At 41.7% G+C, this 22,597-nt stretch overlaps 1 pseudogene; it reads right to left on the bottom strand.

The window, feature by feature from the left end:
* Positions 1–13,320: 13,320 nt before the first annotated feature.
* LOC134347740 (RNA-binding protein 25-like) lies at positions 13,321–22,110 on the bottom strand (annotated as a pseudogene).
* Positions 22,111–22,597: the final 487 nt, after the last annotated feature.

The raw sequence follows: 22,597 nt of genomic DNA, 5'->3' as shown, positions 1-22,597 counted from the left end.
GGATGCCTCCACGGGTTTTGCAAAAATGTGGGTTATGCAAAGGAAACATAGAAATGCATCAGAAGACTGGAGTACTGGAGAAATTCATGAGACTGAAAACCTATCAATCCATGGGATCTGTTACCTTATCACTGTGATCTGTGTCCTCCTATCCTTTCACAGGATGTATCCCTCTCCTTCATTGTTGCTGGGTCTAAATCTTGCAACTCCTTCCAAAACAGCACGGGACGACAGTGGTTATTCGAGACAGTTTAATGCCACCTTCTTGTGTAATAAGTGCTGGTTTGCTATTGAAGCCCAAATCCCCAGCTATAGGCAGGATCTCATTAAACTGGAAAAGGTGGAGAGAATCAGCAACTTTAAAATCCTCGGTGTTATCATTTCAGAGAGTCTGTCCCAGGTCCAGCACGTAAATGTCATTATAAAGAAAGCAGGGCAATGCCTCTACTTTCTTAGATGTTTGACAAGATTCCGCATGTCAACTAAAACTTTGACAAGCTTCTATGGATGTGTGGTGGAGAGTATATTAACTGGTTGCATCATGGAACCAATGCCCTTCAATGGAAAAGCCTACATAAAGTATTGTATACGGCCAAATCCATCACAAGTAAAGCCCTCCCCACAAGTGATCACATTTACACGGAGTACTGTCACAGGAAAGCAAGGACCCCTCCATCCAGGTCATGCTGTCTTCTCACTGCTGCCATCAGGAAGAAGGTACAAGAGCCTCAGAGCCCACACCACCAGATTCAGGAGCAGTTATAACCCTTCAGTCATCTGAACATTTCCCACAACCCATGACTGACTTTCAAGAGTTCTTCATATCATGTTCTCAATATTTATTGCTTGTTTATCATTATTACTGTATTTGCACAGTATGTTGCCTTTTCTACATTGCTTGTTTGTCCATCCTGTTGGGTGCAGTCCTTCATTGATGCTATCGAATTTCCTGTCGATACTGTGATTACGCACAAGAAAACAAATCTTAAGGGTTCTAAATGGTGCCATGTTTGTACTTTGATAATAACTTTACTTTGAACTTTGAAAACATTCACAAGGATTTTAGGAGGACTGGAAGGTTTGAGTTCTATGGAGAGGCTTGATGGGCTGGGGCACTTTTCCTTGGAGCATGGGAGGCAGAGGGAAGACATGTAGAAGCTTATAAATCATGAGGGATATCGATAAGGTGAATAGTCAGCTTTCCAGGGCAGGGGTGACTAAAACTCGAGGATATAGGTTTAAGATGAGAGGGGAAAGATTTAAAAGGAATCAAAGCAGTTATATTTTCACAAAGACACAATGAGCTGCCAGAAAAAGGGTTGAGGCAGATACACTTGCAAACGTTAAAACTTTAGAAGACAGGTACCTGGATAGAAAGTTTAGAGTGATGTGGGTACAAGTGGGACTAAGGGTGAGTCAAACTCAAGTTTAAGGAGTGATACCTCATATTCTGTCAGGGCAGTCTCCAACTTCATAGCTTGATCATCAACTTCCGGTAACCATTTCCTTCTGTTTTCACCACCCTTTCCCTTTTTGGTTTCCCCCACTCTGAGAGCCCTTTCATTCTTTCCCTTCTCCTCTCTCACCCTCATGACATGCCCATCCTCTCCCTCAGCCCTCTGGTTCCCTAGCTTCCCTTTCTTCCATGCTTCACTATCCTCTCCTAACACATTCATTCTTCAGCCGTTTACATCTTCCACCTATCATCTCCCAGCTTCTGACTGCACCCCCTCTCCCTCCCCATCATGTGGTTTCACCTATCACCTGCAGCTTGTAATCCTTCTTATTCTGTCTACTGTCCCTTCCTTTCCAGTCCAGATGAATGTTCTCAGCCCGAAACATTGTCTGTTTATTCTCCTCCATAGATCTATCTGACCTGTTGAGTTCCTCCAGCATTTTGTGAGGGTAAATGTTTCCACTAGTGAGGGAACCATGAAGAAGGCCACGCAACTACAAAATAAAGAGCTTGTGAGGAGTGCTGAAATTCTTTTTTTAGAGCAAGGTGAATCCCTAGAATTTGCTACTGCCAATTGTAGTGAAGGCAAGACCATTAGATATCTGTAAGGTGAAGACTGATTAATATTAAAAAATAAAGGGAATATTTGTCCTGGGGAACTGGGGCAGAGGAGGAGCTGAGGCCAGCATGGATCAGTCATGACAAGAACCTTAAGTCATAGAAACAGAATTAGGCTATTTGGCCAGTTAGTCTGTTCCAGCACTCGATCATGGCTGATTTATTTTCTCAATCTCATTCTCCTGCCTTCTCACCATAACCCTTGATGCCTTTAATAATCAAGAACCTATCAACCTCCAAGTTTAATATACCCAATGACATGGCCTCCACAGCAATCCGTGGCGATGAATTCCACAGATTCACCATCCTCTAGCTAAAAGAAATTTCTCCCTATCTCAATTCCAAAGGGAAGTCCTTATATTCTGAGGCTGCTCCTGCCGGTCCTAGACTCTCCAACTATTGGAAATCTCCTCTCAATGTCTACTCTATCTAGGCCTTTCAATTTTCAGTAGATTTAAATGAGATTCTTCTAAACTCCATCGTGCACAGTCCCAGAGCCATCAAACACTCATAATAAATGACAAGGTAGATTTTGAGATTTGAGTGGCTTTTAGTTTCCTGTGCAGGTTAGTATAGTCACTCTGTGATTGAGGTGATTCTATGTTTGAAGCACTTCCTTTGCGATGGTATATTCTGAATTCCCTTTCGTATTTAATAGTGAATGTTTTATCTCAGCAGCAGATCATTACAGACCACCTCCTGCATTACTGTGAACTTGTCTCTGATTGTACCACTGGTTGTTGCATGAGGCCTTGTTTTTGAATTGTCATTTTTTCTTTCCCTTTTCACTGTCTTACATAATTTATCTATAATTGATGTATAATTTATAATCTGTGTTGTCTGTGAAGGTGCCGCAAGTAAATTTTTCATTGCCCTGTAGCTCACTATTCTTGTATGCATGTCAATAAACTTGACTTGAAATCTTTTATGTTATCAACCGGACATTTACGCAAATAAAATCGTACAGCACGGTGACATATGTTACATAGCCTGCAAGTCAAGAATGTGTTGGAATAGGGTCATGGAGTCATAGAGTCATATAACATGGAAAATGGCCATTCGACCCAACCGAGGCGATCATTGAACTTTCTCCCAGGAAAGGTGGGACCTGTACAGAAGAGATGGTTTGCACCTGAACTGGAAAGGGACTAATATCCTTGCCGGAGGGTTTGGTAGTGCTGCATGGGGGAGTTTAAGCTAGAGTTGCAGGGGGATGGGAGCCAGAGTGCCAGAACCTATAGTGGAGAGGTTGCAGAGACAGATGCTGTTAAGACCTCAGACAAAGTAAGGAACCAAAATGTTAAGCATGGTGTGACAATGTCCTGAGCTGCGTATATTTCAATGCAAGAAATATGGTAGGAAAGGTAGATGAGCTCAGGGCATGGATCAACACATGGAAATATAATTGCAGCCATTAGTGAGAGTTAGTACTGCCAGCTCAATATTCTGGGGTGCTGTTGTTCTAGACGTGACAGAGCGGGAGAGATTAAAGGAGGAGGGGTGGCATTCCTAGTCAGGGAAAAATGGCACGACAGTGCTCAGTCAGGCAGGGCAGACTGGAGAACCCCTCTGTTGAGTTTTTACTGTCGAACTGAGGCATGAGGAAGGTATAAACCACATTACTGGGGCTAAAATACAGACCACCCAACAGTCTGAGGGATTTAGAGGAACAAATTTTCAGAGAGATTGCAGACTGTAGCAAGAAACGTAATGCTGTTATAATAAATGATTTTAACTTTCCACATGTTAACTGGGACTCCCATACTATAAAAGGACTAGATAAGATAGAGTTTGTCAAATGTCTTCAGGAAAGTTTCCTTAATCAGTACGTAGAAGTCCCAACGAGAGACTGTGTGATACTTGATCTGCTATTAGGGAATGAGACAGGACAGGTGACAGAAATTTGTGTATTGTTCCACTGTTTAAAAAAAGGCCAGGAGATTATAGACCAGTGAGTCTGATATGAGTTCTGGGAAAGGTATCAGATAGTGATCTAAGCGACCAGATATATAAGTATTTGGAAGGACATGGTCTGATTAAGGATAGTCAGCATGGCTTCATGCATCGTAGGTCATGTTTAACCAATCCTATAGAGTTTCTTGAATAATTTACCAGGAAAATTGATGAAGCCAAGGGAGTGGGTGTTGTCTATATGGACTTTAGCAAGGCATTTGACAAGGTCCCACATGGGAGGTTGGTCAAAAAAATCACTTGGCATTCAAGGTGAGGTAGTAAATTGGATTGGACAACGGCATTGTGGGAGAAGCCAGAGAGTGGTAGCAGATGGTTGCCTCTCTGACTGAAGGCCTGTGACTAGTGGAGTGCTGCAGAGCTTGGTGCTGGGTCTGTTGTTGTTTATCATTAATATCAATGATGAGGATGATAACTGAATCAGCAGATTTGGGGATGACATCAAGATTGAGGGTCTAATGAACAGCAAGGAGGGCTATCATGGCCTGCAGCAGGATCAAGACCAGATGGAAAAATGGGCTGAAATTTGGCAGATGGAATTTAATGCAGACAAATGCGAAGTGTTGCACTTCAGTAGGATCAACCAGGGCAGGTCTTACACAGTGAACAGCAGGGCACTGATAAGTGCAGTAGAACAAAGGGACCTGGGAATACAAGTCCATAAATCGTTGAAGGTGATGTCACTTAAGAAAAATAGGGAGGGTAGTTAGGGTCAATAAAAAAGCTTTGGCACATTGACTTTCATAAATCAAAGTATTGAGTACAGGAAATGGAATGTTATGTTGAAGTTGGATAAGACATTGGTGAGGTCTAATTTGGAGTATTGCGTGCAGTTTTGGTCACCCACCTACAAGAAGCCTGTAAATAAGGTTGAAAGAGTACAGAGAAAATTTACAAGATTTTGCCTGGTCTGGAGGACCTGAGTTGTAAGGAAAGATTGAAAAGGTTAGGCATTTATTCCCAGGAATGTATGTAACACCCTGGTTAAGATTTTTGCTGCTATGCTGTAGGTATTTCATTTTAGTGGTTCTGTAAGAGCAGTCCGTTCTGCTCTCAGTTTGTTTGGATTTGAGCTGAGATAACTTAGGAATGTGGTGCCAGCTAATCAGGATGGTAGAATTTGGAGAATGTTCTAGAGAACACTAGGTGGAGAGGTCTTTGTTGGCAGGAGTTGGGAGCAGACAGGAGGGAAGATGGTGGAGGGTGCCATCAATAATGCACAAGGTACTTTGTGCAGATGAATGGCTTCGAGGAGGAAAGTCCAATACTCCCATGGGAGAGCCTGTTTGTTCAAGATGGGTTTTGAGCGCCCTTCAGATGGTGGTATGTGATTTCACGCAGATCAAGGGTCCAGCGTGTGAGTTACAGTCAAGTTCAAGATTTGAGCTTCATCATGCACACGAGACTGCTTAAGTATAATGGGCCCTTTTTGTTTTTTTGTCCTTCTATCCTTTAATAACTGTTTGCTTAAGTTAACATTGTTAAATATACTTCTTTATAATTGTATGCAGTGTACAATTTGTTATTTCTTGCCAACAGGTGCTTGCTGGGGGCAGTAAATCACACAACACTCACACAAACCAGGGTGGGCGAGACAGCCCAACCTCACAGATTTGGCAGGATCAAAGTCATATACACCCTAGACTATGAAGCCAGAGAAAGGTGGGTTTCTCACCACGGAATCCAGTGGCTATTAGCGAGGGGCTAACAAGCCGCATTTTCAGAGATGCCAGTAAAAGGGGGTTTCATGTAGAAGACTGAGAGGAGATTTGATAGAGGTATACAAACACTGCCCACTAGCTTGGATGAGTGTATCTCCTATGATAGTTAAAATCATTAACACTTTCCAGACAGAAGCAAGCCCACTTCAGTAGCAACCCCAATCCACCACTCTGAATATTCCTTCCTGCCACCACCCGTGCACAGTGGCCACAGTGTATACAAAATGCCCTAGCTAGACCACAGCAACACCTCGTAGAATCGTAAGTTATACAAACAAAATCTTCCCACTTTATCTCAGTGCAGTTAACAGTAATAAACCAAATACCACTTACTAGCACTGACAAAGTCCCTTCAGTGGAACTAGTCCATGCAAACCAAGTTACCTTCCTGCAGTTACTCATCCAGCCTACTCTGACAGAAGCTCCAAAGCCTGCAGCTTCTCCAATCAATTTACCCCAGGTTACTCCAGGAAGCAAGGGAAGAGCTTGCTGCACCGTTGGCGGTGATCTTTGTGTCCTTACTTGCCCCAGTAGTAGTAGCAGAAGACCAGAGGATGGAAAATGTCATTCCTTTATTCAAGAAATGCAGTTGGGATAATCCTGAGAACTATGCACCAGTGAACCTTACATCATTGGTGGGAAAACTATTGGAGAGGACTCCTAGAAACAAACTTTACAAGCATTTGGGGAAGCATAGCTGGATTAGGGATAGTCATTACAGTATTGTGAGGGGCAGGTCAAACCACTTGAGCCTGATTGGCCTTTGAGGAAGTGACAAAACAAATTGATGAAGGTAGTGTGGTGGATGAATTATGGAACCTAGTAATGCATTTGATAAGGTTTTCCATGGTAGGCTCAGTCAGAAAATCAGGAGGCATAGGATCCAGGAAACCTGGCTGTGTGGATTTGGAATTGGCTTTTCCACAAAAGGCAGAGGGTGGTAGTAGACAGAGCATATTCTGCCTTGACATTGTGACCAGTGGTGTTTTGCAGGGATCTGTTCTGAGAGCGCTGTTCTTTATGATTTTTATAGAAGACTCGGATGAGGAAGTGTAAGGATCAGTTTGTAACTTGGTTATGACAAGAAAATTGATGGTGTTGTTGATGATGTACAAAGTTGTTGTAAGTTACAACAAGACAATGATAGGATGCAGAGCAGAACTGAGAAATGGCAGATGGAATTCAATCCAGAAAAGTGTGAAGTGATAACACGTTGGAAGATCAAATTTGATGATAGGGTACTAATAATGGAAGTATTCTTAGTAATGTGGAGAAAGAGAGGGATTTTGGGGTCCAAGACCATAGATCCCTCAAAATTATTGCACAAGTTCATAGGGTTGTTAAGGAGGCGTATGGTGTGTTGTCCTTTGTTAGTCAGTGGATTGAGTTCAAGAGCCACGAGGTAATGTCGCGGCTCTATAAAACTCTGGTTGGACCACAATTAGAGTGTTGTGTTCATTTCTGGTAGCCTCATTACAGGAAGCATGTGAAATTTTTAGAGAGGGTACAGAGGAGATTTATCAGGATGCCACACACATAAAAGTTGCTGGTGAACGCAGCGGGGTAGGCAGCATCTCTAGGAAGAGGTACAATCGACATTTCAGACCAAGACCCTTCGTCAGGACTAACTGAAAGAAGAGATAATAAGAGCTAGTAAGATGTACCTCTTCCTAGAGATGCTGCCTGGCCTGCTGCGTTCACCAGCAACTTTTACGTGTGTCGTTTGAAATTCCAGCATCTGCAGATTTCCTCATGTTTTTGTTATCAGGATGCTGCCTGAATTAGAGAACGTATTTTATAAGAAAAGGTTGAGTGAGCTAGGAGTGAAGGAAGATGAGAGGCGACTTGATAGGGGTGTATAAGATTATCAGGGGCATAGGTAGAGTGGACAGCTGGTACCTTTTTTCCAGGATAATGGTGGCTAATACGAGAAGGCATACTTTTAACAATACCTCCTTTGGACTTTGAGGGGCCCTATTCTCTCTCTAATGTGAACTTGCGGCAGTGAACATTAAGAGAAGATTATTACCTCTGAGGTTTTCTCTTCTGCCTGCTTAACACCGATAGGAACATAAGCCCAAATTTGCAATCTGCAGTATGGAAAGATGCAATTTCTTTGATTTCCAAGACAAAACTCCTCCCCATCTCAGGAATGGCAAGTCTTGAGTGAGGTTTTGTGCTGAGAAGACAGCTTAATTACATCTGGCCAGCAGACACATAAGCCAGGTAGAGATTACCCATTTTATAAGAGCTGACTTGAATTTGCATAGCTCCAGATCTAAGACAGAACCTACTTCAAAGGCTAATGTCAGAAGACAGCTTGTTTGAATTTTCCCTGGAATGAATTTGGCAGCTACTATCTGATGTTATATGATCCTACAACCTTGCCTGATGCCTTTTCATAGAAAGTCTTACTGTTTCTATTAAATGTCATTCTTTCTCTCCACCTACCTCTCCACCACCCGCTGTGTGTAATTGAAAAAACCTTTTCCTAACCTCAACATTGTTTGCAACCTCTTTCTTTGTATTCTCACTTTTTTTTATCTCGTCCCTTATTCTGTTACAACATGTAGTTCTTAATATGCCATGTTTCTTTGAAGAACACCAATGCAGTGTCATTTTTTCTGTCTTGTGTTATTGCATTTGTTTTCGCTTGCTTTGCAAGATCTTTTTCTTCTTTCTTAGGAATTACATCCAAGTTAGAGGATTGGAAGAAGATTCCAGAGGTAAGGATGGTCAAAGTTGTGGAGGGAATTGACAACAATGATGGGACTTTTAAACAAAAGAACATAAGAAACGGGAGCAGAAGTCAGCCATCTGGCCCATCGAGCCTGTTCCACCATTCAATAAGATCGTGGCTGATCTAGCCAACTCCACTAACCTGCTTTTTCCCCATAAACCTTAATTCCCCTGCTATGGAAAAATCTTTCTAACTGTGACATAAATATATATACTAGGATAACCTCTACTGTTTCACCAGGAAGAGAACTGCTCTCTGGGAAAAGTGGGTCCTCCTCATCTCCATCCTAATTCTACTCCCAAAAATTTTGAGGGTATGTTCCTAGATCTAGTCTCACCTATCAACAGGAGTAGATTTCCTGTTATAATCTTATCTACCCCCTTCATAATTTTAAAAGCTTAGGACATGAATTAGTACAATAAAGTACAAGCACTTTGGCCCATGATGTCATGCTCATCACAATCAACCAAACCCTTTCCTCCTACACAGCGCATAACCCTCCAATTTCTCTTACATCCATGTGCCTATATTAGAGTCTCTTAAATGTCCCCTATAGTATCAGCCCCTACCATCACTCCCAGCGCTGTGTTCCAGGCAGTTACCACTCTCTGAGCAAAACATATTTCTGACATTTCCCCTGGATGTTTTTCCACTCATCTCAAATGATTGTCCTCTAATATTGGACATTACCAAGTTGGGGTAAAGGTCTTGGCAGTACGCTCTTCTATCCTTTTTATAATTTTATACATTGTCAACATTGACTTCTCAAACTTCTGCTAATACCCCACCTCTCCCTCGTACCCCATTCGTTATTTATTTATATACACACATTCTTTTTTCTCTCTCTCCTTTTTCTCCCTCTGACCCTCTGACTATACCCCTTGCCCATCCTCTGGGTTTTCCACCCCCCCACTCTCTCCCTAGGCCTCCCGTCCGTCACATGATCCTCTTATATCCCTGTTGCCAATCAACTTTCCAGCTCTTAGCTTCATCCCCCCCCCGTCTTCTCCTATCATTTCATATCTCCCTCCCCCTCTCCCACTCTCAAATCTCTTACTAGCTCTTCTTTCAGTTAGTCCTGACGAAGGGTCTCGGCCCGAAACGTCAACTGTACCTCTTCCTAGAGATGCTGCCTGGTCTGCTGCATTCACCAGCAACTTTTCTGTGTGTTGCTTGAGTTTATACCCAGTACTGCCAGTCAGAATGACACCTATAGATACCAGGTAATGACAGGCACAGAACCCTGATAATCCCAAAAACCACTCACACTCACTACCATCCACAGGCACTTCATCCCAGGGGAAAAGCAGAGCATTCTACCAGAACTGCTCTTACTTAAGAGTTGTGTGTGGCAATGCAGAATTTTGGCATAAGTTAGAAGAAATGATCATACTCCAACAGATGCACCCCAAAGACATACAGATGTTAGTTAAAGCTAAATACCCATGAAATAGGCGGGACAGTATGAGCCCAGGGGTGCAGAATAGAACATGGTCAGCTAATGGGAATGCCAGTATTGAGGAGCGGTATTGGAACTTTAAAGTGAAAGTGAGGCATTGACTGGGGAATGATAATGTCAGTTGCTCATGGACTATGTAGAGTAAAAATACTGAGCCTATGAAGAATACTCAAGGCTGGATAATCTGGAGTGAGATAATCTAGCCTTTCTGAACATGCTCAAGGAAAAGCTGAGCTCAGCCTATCATGAAGTTTTAGACTTGGGGATAAATGTAGGATCCACCTCCTCCATAATATTTTTATGGGCCAGAGAAATAGACCAAAAGAGAAGAAGGAGGGTTCATAGCCATGCCTGTAGAGGATATAGATGCTGCAAGGACACAGAGGACTTGCTTTGTGTGCCAGTGACTGGAGTGTTGTGTTTTGTAACTCCAGGAAAGAGGCAGAGCCGGGAATGAGAGTCTAACTTAATTTTTATTTTTAACCAAGGTGTGCACAGATCACATGGTAGTGTCATGGCGTATGCAATTCACATTTAACCATAATGAATTGTATAACCAACAAAGAATGCTTAATCAAACAATGTATTTTCAATATTACTCAAATATTACTGATATATTAAATACACAACACTCCTCTTTAGATAACAGACTTTAGACTCTGAACAATGGGACCAACATGCACGAAATAGCAACCCCTGATGCCTTCACTATCATTTTGGGGGATTTTAACCAGGACAGTGTGAAAAAAAATTGCTAAATAATTACCATCAAAAAATCACGTGTAGTAGCAGAGGAAGCAATGCACTGCATCACTGTTACACCACCATCAAGAGTGCAATTCCACGCCAGGACTTCAGAAAGTCTGAAAGTACTGCTACTTCCAGGATATAGGCAGAGACTGAAGGTTACAGCCCCAGACTGAAGGTATAGACAAGGTTTGAATTGGTGGACTGAACTGTATTCAGGGATTCATCTTCAAATCTGAATGAGTATGTCACAGTCACTTCCAACTTCATTAAAACCTATGTGAATGAATGAGTGGCTACGAAAACTTGCTGTTCATTCCCAAACCAAAAGCTGTCCATGAACCAGAGGTACATTATCTGCCAAGGGCTAAATCTGTGGCATTTAGGTATGGTGACTCAGGTCTGTACCAGAAAACCTGGTGTGACTTCTGGAGGGCTATTTCAAGGGAGGCTGGGTCAACATTGAATGCACGTTAACTCTGTTACGATTAGCAGGTCATTACTTCCTACAAAGCAAAACCCAATAATGTGAATGACAGCGACATTTCTCTATCAGATGAGCTCAATGCCTTCTATGCCTGCTTTGAAAGGGAGAATATAACTGCAGCTGTGAAGATTCCTGCTGCACCCAGAGACCCTGTGATCTCTGTCTTGGAGGGTGAACCCTCACAAGGTGGCAGGCCCCAGTGGAGTATTTGGTAAGGCTCTGAAAACTTGTGCCAACCATCTGGTGGGAATTTTCAACTTCTCACTGCTACGGTCGGAAGTTCCCACCTGCTTCAAAAAGGCAACAATTATACCAGTGCCAAGGAAGAGTAGTGCGATCTACCTATCTACCTTAATGACTATCGCCAAGTAGCACCCACATCACAGTGATGAACAACAGGAATTCTGCAGATGCTGGAAACTCAAGCAACATACATCAAAGTTGCTGGTGAACGCAGCAGGCCAAGCAGCATCTGTAGGAAGAGGTGCAGTCGACGTTTCAGGCCGAGACCCTTCGTCAGGACTAACTGACGTAGTTAGTCCTGACGAAGGGTCTCGGCCTGAAACGTCGACTGCACCTCTTCCTACAGATGCTGCTTGGCCTGCTGCGTTCACCAGCAACTTTGATCTACAGTGATGAAATGCTTTGACATGTTGGTCATGGCTAGAATCCACTCCTGCCTCATCAAGGACCTGGATCCATTGCAATTTGCCTATCACCACAATAAGTCTACGGCAGATGCAATAAGAATGGCTCTTCACATAGCCTTAGATCACCTTGACAACACAAACACCTGAGCTCATCAACTGTAGCTCAGCATTTAACACCATCATTCTCACAGTCCTGATTAATAAGTTACAGAACCTGGGCCTCTGTACTTTCCTCTGCAATTAGATTCTTGACTTCCTAACCAGAAGTCCATAATCTGTGTGTATTGCTGATACTATCTTCTCCGCGCTGATAATCAGTACTAGTGCCCCTCAAGGATGTATGCTTAGCCCACTGCTCTACTCTTTCTATACCCATGACTGTATGGCTAGGCACAGCTCAAATACCATCGATAGATTTGCTGATGACACAATCGTTGTTGGTAGAATCTCAGATGGAGATGAGAGGGTGTACTGGAGTGAGATGTACCAGCTAGCTGAGTGGTGTCACAGCAATGACCTTGCACTCAATGTCAGTAAGATGAAAGAGCTGATTGTAGATTTCAGGAAGGGTAAGACAAGGGAATGCGAACCAATCCTTACAAAACGATCAGAAGTAGAGAGAGTGAGCAGTTTTTAGTTCCTGGGTGTCAAGATCTCTGAGGATCTAACCTGGTCCCAACATATCGATGCAGTTAACAAGAAGGCAAGACAGCAGCTATACTTCATTAGGATTTGGAAGCGATTTAGTCTGTCAATGAAAACACTTGAAAACCTCTATAGATATACCATGAAGAGCATTCTGATCGGCTGCATCACTGTTTGGCATGGGGGTGGGTGGAAGGAGCTGATACTGCCCAGGACCGAAAGAAGCTAAAGAAAATTGTAAAATTAGTATTGTTGATTGACTGATTGATTGATTGATTGATTTTCTTTTTATATTATCACGTGTTGCATTGTACTGCTGTTGCAAAGTTAACAAATTTCACGACACATGCTGGTGATAATAAACCTGATTCTGATTCTCTGCTTCTCTGCTTAGCTATAAACCACAACTCACTATAGAATGCATCTCAACTTTTATATACCTATGTCTGTAATGCCCTGCTTAAGATTTATACTGTTTTGCTGTGAGGTATTTCATTTTAGTAGTTTTCTGTAAGTAGTTTTCTGAGAGAGGTAATAAAATATAAATAGGCTGAGCTCAACCCTTCCTTAATTCTACTCTATAGACATCCGCCACATAATAAAACTTAAGTTGTCCCTTTCAGACCTAAAGATTTAATCATTATGGAAACTTTCTTACTCTTGTGGGATAACTTCTTTCCTGACTAGGGAGGCCACTCTGCTTGGCAGGTGAGACATTTGGCTGTGAAAAGAATTTCAGGTTCTGGGGCCTCCTCTGTGGTGGTTGTAGGAGTCAACTCTGAGACTGCAGGAAGTGCTTCTGACCTTTCTTCTTTTCTTAGTGTTTCTATCTGGATCTACTTTGATCCTTGCTTCTCTCTCTGTCCGGGCTTGTTCCCCTCCCTTTATCATATTCTTTTTCGTTGTCATGTTCATTCTCTCTTTCACATCTTTCTTTTTCTTCTAGTTTCTTTTGAGTATTTCTGAATTTGCAAACTTCTCAAGAAATTAGGCCTTTTTTAGCCTCTTCCATCTCCATAGCACTTATATCATCCTCCTCTTTCTTTTCCGTTTTCTTCCTTCTACAATGTGCATCTTGACCTTGGGAAGGTGCACTTAGTTCACTGGAATACTCTCTTATTAATCCTTCTATTGCTCCCTTCACGATCCGATCTCTCCTCTTGTTTTCTCTATCCACAACATCATCTGATGAATCCTCTGTTTTCATATCTCCATTGACTCTTTTCTTTTTGGCCTTCCATTCATCCAACTGGGCTTTGGTCTTTGCATTTACTTTAAAAAGCAGCTTTTGCCTCTCACTTGAAGTTCATGCAATAACCTTAATGAACACAGAGTAGGTTCTGTTTTTTTTATACCCATGAAAGCTGAATGTTTGCAACCTTCCTGAAGTTTCTTGAGCTCTCTTTCAGCTTAACACCAAGCCACATTTCACAAGTAACTGCCTGATTAACATGGCAGAAGCTATCTCAGATATGCTACCTACAAAAACTGCTGTAGTTGGACCACTGTTTCTGTCATTTCCATGAATCCTCTGAGCAGCATGGTCCTTCCTTTGTCCAATATGCTCTCAAACCAGAGGCACAGAGGTTGTCGCTAATACCTATCCGCTCTCTGCTGGGCAACAGTTCATAGTGTACAGCATCCTCCAGTACCTTTCTTAATTTACTTTCTGTTGACTCTGTTACAAGTTGTAGTTGCCTCAGCCACTCACGCCCCGCATATCTGGCCATCCTGTTTTTACCACATACAAGGCCAATGTGGCTTGTTGGTTTTTGTATTTCACTGTTCCCACTGGTCATTCCCATAGAAATGATCTCTTCTCCAGTGTAAGTTCTTAGCTGCATATCTTTAGGCTTCAGTTTAGTATCTTTGAAAAGCCATTCAAACTCATTTTGTTGGAATAGCTGAAACAGCCAAGCCAGTGTCCAATTCCATTTCAATTAGTTTGCTGCATACTTCTGATGTCAGGCATATTGCTTGTGTGTTGTTAGTTTTCACATTTAGATCTCAAGGCTACCTAGTCCTGTGTCAGTCTCATCAACAGCGGGCAGTTTAGTGCTCTTTCTGAAACTGCAACTTGATTTTATATCTTTTTTTCTCTTCCCTGAGCAGTATACTTATTTTTGTCTGTCCATATATTCTTTGTATGTGTCCTACTTGTTGCATTTTATACATGTTTCACCTTCAAACAATTTTGGCCAGTTTCAATTTAGTCATTGCAATTTTGTTCATGCTGGCTTTCATTTCTAACTGCAACTCAATTCCATCTCTGTCTGCTGTTTCCACTGGTCCAGCTATCTGTGAGCCAGTAGGGTTGGTCGGTACCATCCGAGGGGAATAATGCTCATAGTGGTTTTTGGCAAGGTATACATCTCTAGAGTTAGAAAATATGTGATAACATTGCACCAGTGGTAGCTTTATGTGTGCTATCATGCATTTTATAACACTACCCTAAAATAAGTATTTCTGAAAATTGGCCAATATAAAGTGCAACATATATATTCAACCTAGTGGTACTTTGTCATCAGTGGTCCTTGTACTCAGGTTCCTTTTTCTTGATTCTGGTATAATCCTTATAGCATGAAACATGATAGTGGGCCTCTGCAGCAACTATGTCTCTGCTTGTTACTGCTAGAATCTTTTCATCGTCCTTTTGGGTTGCACATTCTCGGAGTGGTTGGTCAGCTCTGAGTTGTACAGCTTGTGTAAGCTTTTCATGTGACTAGGAACCCTTCAGTAATTTCACCTTATTACAAAAAATGCAGCTTTAATCATACATCCTTGCTTCTGATGAAGATCTCCCACTTGGCCTTTTTGATGTACAGGTATTCTCACCAGCTTCATCAGTAATGCTTTCCATGGCTTTCCTTTTCAGAGTCTCTAAGTCTCTCTTCATGGTGAAGAGGCTTTGGCATTTTCAGTGACAGTAGATTCTTGGGGATCCTTTTTCTCCAAGTTCTGTAGCAACGTCTAAAATAGGGGCATAGTTTCTCACTTTGGCTACTTCAAGTACTGTTTTCCTGGATTCAGAGTCTTGAGGACTAACTAAATGGTCATCAGCTTCTTTTGATGTTTTCTGGTGTATGATACACTGCTTCTTAATAGATTCTTTGTGCTTATGGCTCTCCATTCAGAAGCAAAGTGATTCAGCTACTCCAGATCTAAATCTATTCTACTCTTCTATTGTGCAGGACTATCCCACCCCCACAGTACCTGAAACAGAAAAGAATCACATTAACATTCATTCATTTAGGTGCCTTGCCGTTCGGCGTGGGCGATCATGTCTCTCCATCCATCACTGTCCCTGACCCTCTGAATTGTAGTTGTTGCCTCCCCTGTTTCTAACCACGATGTTATTCTATCTATCATTTTCATTCTTTGTCTGCCTCTGCTTCTTTTTCCTTCCAGCTTCCCAGTTGTAACTAAATGTTCTAATATCTCTCTTCGCACGATGTGTCTAAAGAATTTTGATTGCTGTTTTCTGAATTTTTTAAGTAATGTACGTTTTGTTTTCATTCTCTGTAGAACTTCTTGGTTATCCTTGACCATATTTGATACGCATATCATATATGAATATTAACATTGCTGGTGAAAAAAGCACCTGCTGCAGAGGTGATATAAATGTATGTATAAATGGTGATATACAAGATATAAATGTGAAACAGAACATGAAAACAGAAGTACATCTTATGTAATGTATAGTCACTGTGTTGTCACTGCCAGTAATAGATGACATTTGTAGAGATGCTAATTTTAACAACTTTTCTGAAAAACATATAGTCTGAGCTATATTCCCACCAAATTTCAAAGACAAAGTGTCAATAATAAGAGAGAACCATCAGTTTGAAGTAGAATGTTTTATTCTGTGCTATGTATAGTTTTGAAAAATGTGTTTTGGCATGTGGTTATAAATCGAGTGATTACACACAGAAAGCTACCGCTGCTGTAATGCTATCACATATGTTCTAGCACTGGGGTATATACCTTGCCAAAAATCAGTAGAAGAATTATTCCCCCCAGATGGTACCGGTGGCCCAAATTTGGGGTCCTGGCTCACGGACTAATTCTAACTCCTCCTTTAAATGTAAGCTGTACTTCTGTTAGGAGTTGTTTTGAAATGCTTTCTTGTCGGATTCTAAAAACGAAACAATCTTGCAGTGCATCAAGCCCATCATTGAACTGACAATGCTAAGATTACTTCTTCAATTCAGCCACGTATGCTGAAATGGACTTCCCTTCCTGTTGATTCCGCTTATGAAATCCAAAAGGTTCTGCAATAAACAATGATTTCAGTTCTAGATATTCATGCACTACTTTCAAGATATCAGCAAAGCTCATTTTGGCTGGTTTAGTTGGAGCAGTTCAACTTCATTGCAAACTGTATGCCTTTAAGTACAATGCACTCAGCAAAATTGGCACCTGGTTCCCATTCCATTTGCTTTAAAATATTGCTCAATCCGTTCAGTATACAAAATCCAGTTATTTGTTGTGTAATGGAACACATCTATCTTTCTGATGTAGCCAGCCATTTCTGCTCTTTTTTGAAATTTATGATTATTATCATCATTTGGTCCTCACTGTTTTTGAACCCGTAAATTCTTCTGTTTTCTGTTTTCCTTAGAGCTCGGCTGACTCTTTCTCTCCTCGAGAAGATGTGCTGCAATGATCTTTTACAGCTCGACTGTCGCGCTGCACTTCTAAAAAAAATTGAGTGTCCTGCTGTGCTTCATCAGGTAAGTAGCCGTCTTGGGTTTATTTAAAACTTCCTTGTTGCCACTGTTACGTATTGTAACTCCAAAACAAAAAAAGCTGGGATTGCATGTCTAACTTAGCTTTTACTTTAAGTGAGGACGCATGTAGCATCACATTGATTTCAATTGATTTATTTTTACATATAACCATAATGAACAAAGAATGCTTAATCAAACAATATGTTTCCATTATTACCCAAATATTACTGATATCCTAAATACATAACACAGGGTACCCAGCAAAGGAATGCCAGAACAGATATAGAAGGGTACAGGCAATGGTTTGTTATGTCTGCAACCTCTCAACCCATAGTCAGAGGTAATGTTGCAAGAAGAAGGTGAGACAGTCACCCACCAGGAGAGGTAGACCCCACAGCAGAAACTTCTTTACCCACATTGACCACTGCCCAGATTATAGAACCAGTAAAGACAGCAGCTAGGTCAGACAAGCAGCTATCAGTAGCCCCCATTACAAGTACTAGTCACCCACAGATGGACACAAGAGCTTTAATAGGGGTCAGCAATGCAATATGTTAGTGGACGCTGGAGGTACGGTATCCATAACTGAGTTGCTTGAGGGAGACCATCTTACAGGTGTACGGGGGGGGTGGTGGGGTGGAGAAACAATGAGGGCTGAAAAAAGTGAGCGTCAGATACTTAAGAGTGTGCTTTCCAGTGGATTTCTGGGTACACCTGAACAATGAACGTACTGTCCTGGGTATAGGTACATTTGGTAAGGCAGATGCTGTCATTGATTCGGGACGGGACATGGAGAAAACAGGATCAGCAAACTTGTAAGATTCACAGAGCTGACAACATGGCCACAGCAGTTCTGATCAGCAGGGACTGCAGCCATGATAGTGTATCTGGATTATGTCACAAGATCCTAAGTGTACAGTTTGAACACACAGAAGATTGTGAACCAGTCAAATTAGACCCGATCAGAGTGGAATCATATAAACCCAGACATAAGTGAAAGTGAAGATCTCGACAAAAGGCTGAGTCTAGAAGTATGAGTTGTTCTAAAGGACTCTCATCACCCAGGACAATCCCTCTTCTCATTGCTACCATCAACAGGGAGGTAAAGCAGCCTGAAGATTTCAGGAACAGGTTCTTCTCCTCCACCATCAGATTTCTGAATGGACAATGAACACATGAACACTACCTCAATAATTTTTTCCTCTCTTTTTGAACTCTTATTCAATTTAATTTTCTTTTTTATATATACTTATTGTAATTTATATTTTTAAAAATTATGTATTGCAATGTACTACTGCCACATAGCAATAAATTTCATGACATACTGAATGTCAGTGATACTAAACCTGATTCTAAAGTAGGACACAACACCTGAGACAGTAAGATAAACTGGTCATATAATCAGAATTCTATAGATCAGAGATTTGAATTTGAGAAAGCTCGGAAGTTGTGGAATTTTGATTAATGTGGGGATGGTTGAATGCTTGCTTCTCCATGACCAATAATTTCCAGCATTCTTCATTTCCAAGTCTTAAGGATTAAGATTCTGGAGGAGGTTGTCAATGTGTGTACTAAGATGTTTTGCTGAATACTTAACCTTTGAGAGAAAGTGACTAAAATATGAATGGCTTAAGTTTGAAAAATGCTGTATGAGGTGTGGCCACACATGAGTTACTTGAGAGAGGGAGTATGAATGAGTTAGTGCAAAGTCTATCTTGTGTTTGCTAATCTGCATTGGAAGGGGGTTCGAATTAATCCAAGAAGATTTTGTTACTTGATGTGAAATCAATTTGCAAGATGTTGTACCTTAAGAAGAAGTCTGTAAGAAATTGTGTGGGTGCCCCATCCATCCATCTTTTCCGTTGTTCTTTTGAATGTGTTTATTGTGTATTAAATGTTAGTTCCAAGTATTGTTCTGTTTATTTGTGAAGCTTCAAAAGGAAGAACAGTGTAAGCTTCAATATTTGTTTTGTTTTATCTGTGTTTTCAGTTTGTGTATACTTATTTCTTTGCTTTGGAATTAGTACTGGAAAAACAGAGACCTGGATCATACACTGGCCATGTGAAATGCAGGTTTAAGTGATGGAAAGGTGAGTGTCTCTATTCCAGATACAGGTTTCCCCTGCCACCCGAAGGTAGAGCGCTCCTATGAAACAGTTCGTAAGCCGGAATGTCGTAAAGTGAAGAAGCAATTACCATTTATTTATATGGGAAAAATTTGTGATTGTTCGCAGACCCAAAAAAATAACCTACCAAATCATACCAAATAACACATAAAACCTAAAATAACAGTAACATATAGTAAAAGCAGGAATGGTATGATAAATACACAGCCTATATAAAGTAGAAGTTTTTTTCTGCAGTCATTGCACTGTCCACCATAGCGAAAATCTCACGCAAGCGCTCTCAGTAGAAACACACGGCGCAAGCACTCTCGGCAGGAAAATTCTCTCCGGTAACCTTTAAGCTAAGAAGCTGGCAAATCATAGCAAATAACACATAAAAATACATAGCCTATATAAAGTAGAAATAATGTATGTACAGTGTAGTATCACTTACCAGAATCGGGAAGACAGCGAGCACACTGATGATGGTGTGTTAGGCTGAGTCGTTGGAGGTTGGGGTGGTGGGACACTGGGGTGTCATCTCATCGTCGTCTGTTTCCATCAGGGCAGGTGGGTCATCTTCTTCTATGTCTGCCTGTGTCGATGTCGAAGGTCAAGGTTCGTCGTCTGCTGTGGCTGATGTGGAAGGCTTGAAAAACGACAGTATGCTTGACTGCTTAGCCTCGCACATTTTCCTATCATACAGTTCTTTGTAAGCACTCAAACCATCCAGCAAATACGCCCTAAACCTACGTACCCTTTCAAAATTAAAGTCGTACTTTTCTGCAAACATTGCAGCGTTGTCAATTGCAACGAAAATCTCCCGTAGTTGCTTTAAGTTCAGTTCTTGCACGACTTCACTTCTGGTCCGTTCGCTACTGCATTTGGTTTCGATTGTTATCCTTTCCTCTTCCAACTGTATCAGCTCTTCATTTATCAGCTCTTGGTCATGGGATGCCAAAACCTCTTCAACATCATCTCCGTCGTCTTCCACAAGCCAAACTCACTTTGTCCTTACTTCGTTCACCAGGATCGAAATGCTTAATTATGTCTAGTTTTACACTAAGTGTAACACCCTTACGAGCTCTTTTAGGCTTTTCCGATACCTTAGAACTCATCTTGCTAACGGATGGTCAAAATAAATCCACATAGAGCACAGGTGCTCACAGGCACGTGTTTAAGCAATGCTGGCTGGAATGCAGTTCCGGGGGAGGAGCTTGGCTGCTCGGGGCGCGCGCTGCCTTTTTTCACACGCTGTTTTTCTTCGTAACAGTGAAAACACCTTCTGTTAGCGAAAACAGGTAACTAATGTAGGTCTTTCGTAACAGCGAGGTGTCTTAAAGCAAACTTTTGAAAAGTGGGGGACACCTGTATGAGATACCCACATCTAGAAAGAAATTGGCATTTTGGGAAATTATGATTTCAAAGCTCAAAGTACATTTATTATCAAAGCATGTATACTATATACAACTTAGAGATTCATCTCCTTGCAGACAGTCACAAAACAAAGAAATTCAAAAGAACTGGTTAAGAAGACGATCAAACACTCAATGTGCAGGCAATAAATGTAAGCAAATAGCATTCAAAGCGATAGTGAGTCACCGACACGAATCCTGGTGCAGCCGAAGCAGGCCACAGGCTTAGCTTCAGTGAGGTGCAGAGCCAAGTAAATGTCACTAAGCCCACAGACATGAAGCACCGAGCAGCCTGAGCAGTCAAGATCTCAGCCTCAGTTCAGCACAGAGCAGAGTGAACGTGAAGCAGCAAGTGGAACTGGCCCACTCCTTGCCTCTGGTCCTAACTCCCTGCCTTTTCAATCTATCTGGCCTGGCGTTTAAATCGTGTTGTTCCTCGCTCTAGGCCCTGGGCCCTGTCACATTGATACACTTCGGGACTGGACCCCGCCGCCACATTTGAAATGAAATATCTTTATTGTCATTACATCGTACAATTTGTCATGCTCCAATACAGCGAAAATTAGTTTGCAACTTCCATACTCAATGCCATAAAACAACAAATAAAATAAATAAACAATAAATAAAATCAAGTAACCAGCCAGTACAACCAGCAACCATAAACCAGTATTAAAGTAGCAATATAACAAATTTATGGATGATGCTTGATCGATTGATTCAGAGCAATTATAGCTCTGGGGAGAAAAACTATTTTTCAGTCTGCAAGTGCGGGCATAGAAAATCTTATAACGTCTGCCAGATGGAAGAAGTTCAAAAGATAATCGCATGGGTGTGTACTGTCCTTACAGATGCTTGTAGCTTTCCTTAGGCAGCGAGAGCTGTAGGTGTACTCCAGGGCTGGGAGCTGTGTCCCGATGATATTCTGTGCGCTAGAGATAGTGCTGAAGTGCTTTCCTATCAGCTGCTGTACAACTGAGATACCACACAGAGATGCAGTATGTTAAGATGCTCTCTTTACTGCAGCAGTAAAAGGTCACCGGCATCTGTTCAGGTAGACCAGCTTTCTTCAGCGTCCTGAGGAATAACAGGCGTTGCCGTGCTTTCTTAACTATTGTAGTGATGTTAGTGGACCATGTAAGGTCTTGTGAGATATGTATTTCGGCTCGTACCCGACCTTTCCAAATCAGCCTGGTGCTTAGATCAATCAAACCTCGGTTAAGGTGGACGGTTCTCGATTCTGCCTCACCTCCACTTACCCCAACTTTGCCTCACCTCTGCTTGCCTTGAGTCTGCCTCGACTTTGCCTCGTACCCGCCTGCTTCGACTCAGCCTCACCTTCACTCGCCTCTCCACTGTTTTCCGTCATCCTTTACCATAAATTTTACCAGAAAAAGTGTTATTAGTAATAAAATATGTAATTGCATTCTTTGTTTTGTGTCCTGCTGAGAAGTAGTCACCAGCGCTATCTTATATCCAAAGCCCACTAACCATCTGATTTGTACATAGTCAAACTGGGAATTTGAAGTGTATTTTTGGAGGGATTGGAACACATGTGGAGTGAAGTGAAACATTTATTTTCTTAGCAAGAATGTTCTGTAAGGTTAAATAAATATAATGAGCAGCCAGTATTCAGGTCATTCCTGTCTCCTAGACTGCAAATGTAGAATGCACTTGAAGTTCAGCATGTGCCTGCTAAAATGCAAATGAGTGTTCACCGTTGCTGACTATAGAGAACCAAAGGGAGAAGGCAGACCAAGTGAGTCAGCCCACTAACAACCTCATTACAGGAAACTTAAATAATGACCATCAGCCTCCTCACTGAAACAGACCTATGAGCAAATGGAAACCCGAGT

The sequence above is a fragment of the Mobula hypostoma genome, chromosome 1 (genome assembly GCF_963921235.1).
Source record: "Mobula hypostoma chromosome 1, sMobHyp1.1, whole genome shotgun sequence".
NCBI lineage: Eukaryota > Metazoa > Chordata > Chondrichthyes > Myliobatiformes > Myliobatidae > Mobula > Mobula hypostoma.
This window is presented reverse-complemented; position numbering and strand designations above follow the sequence as displayed.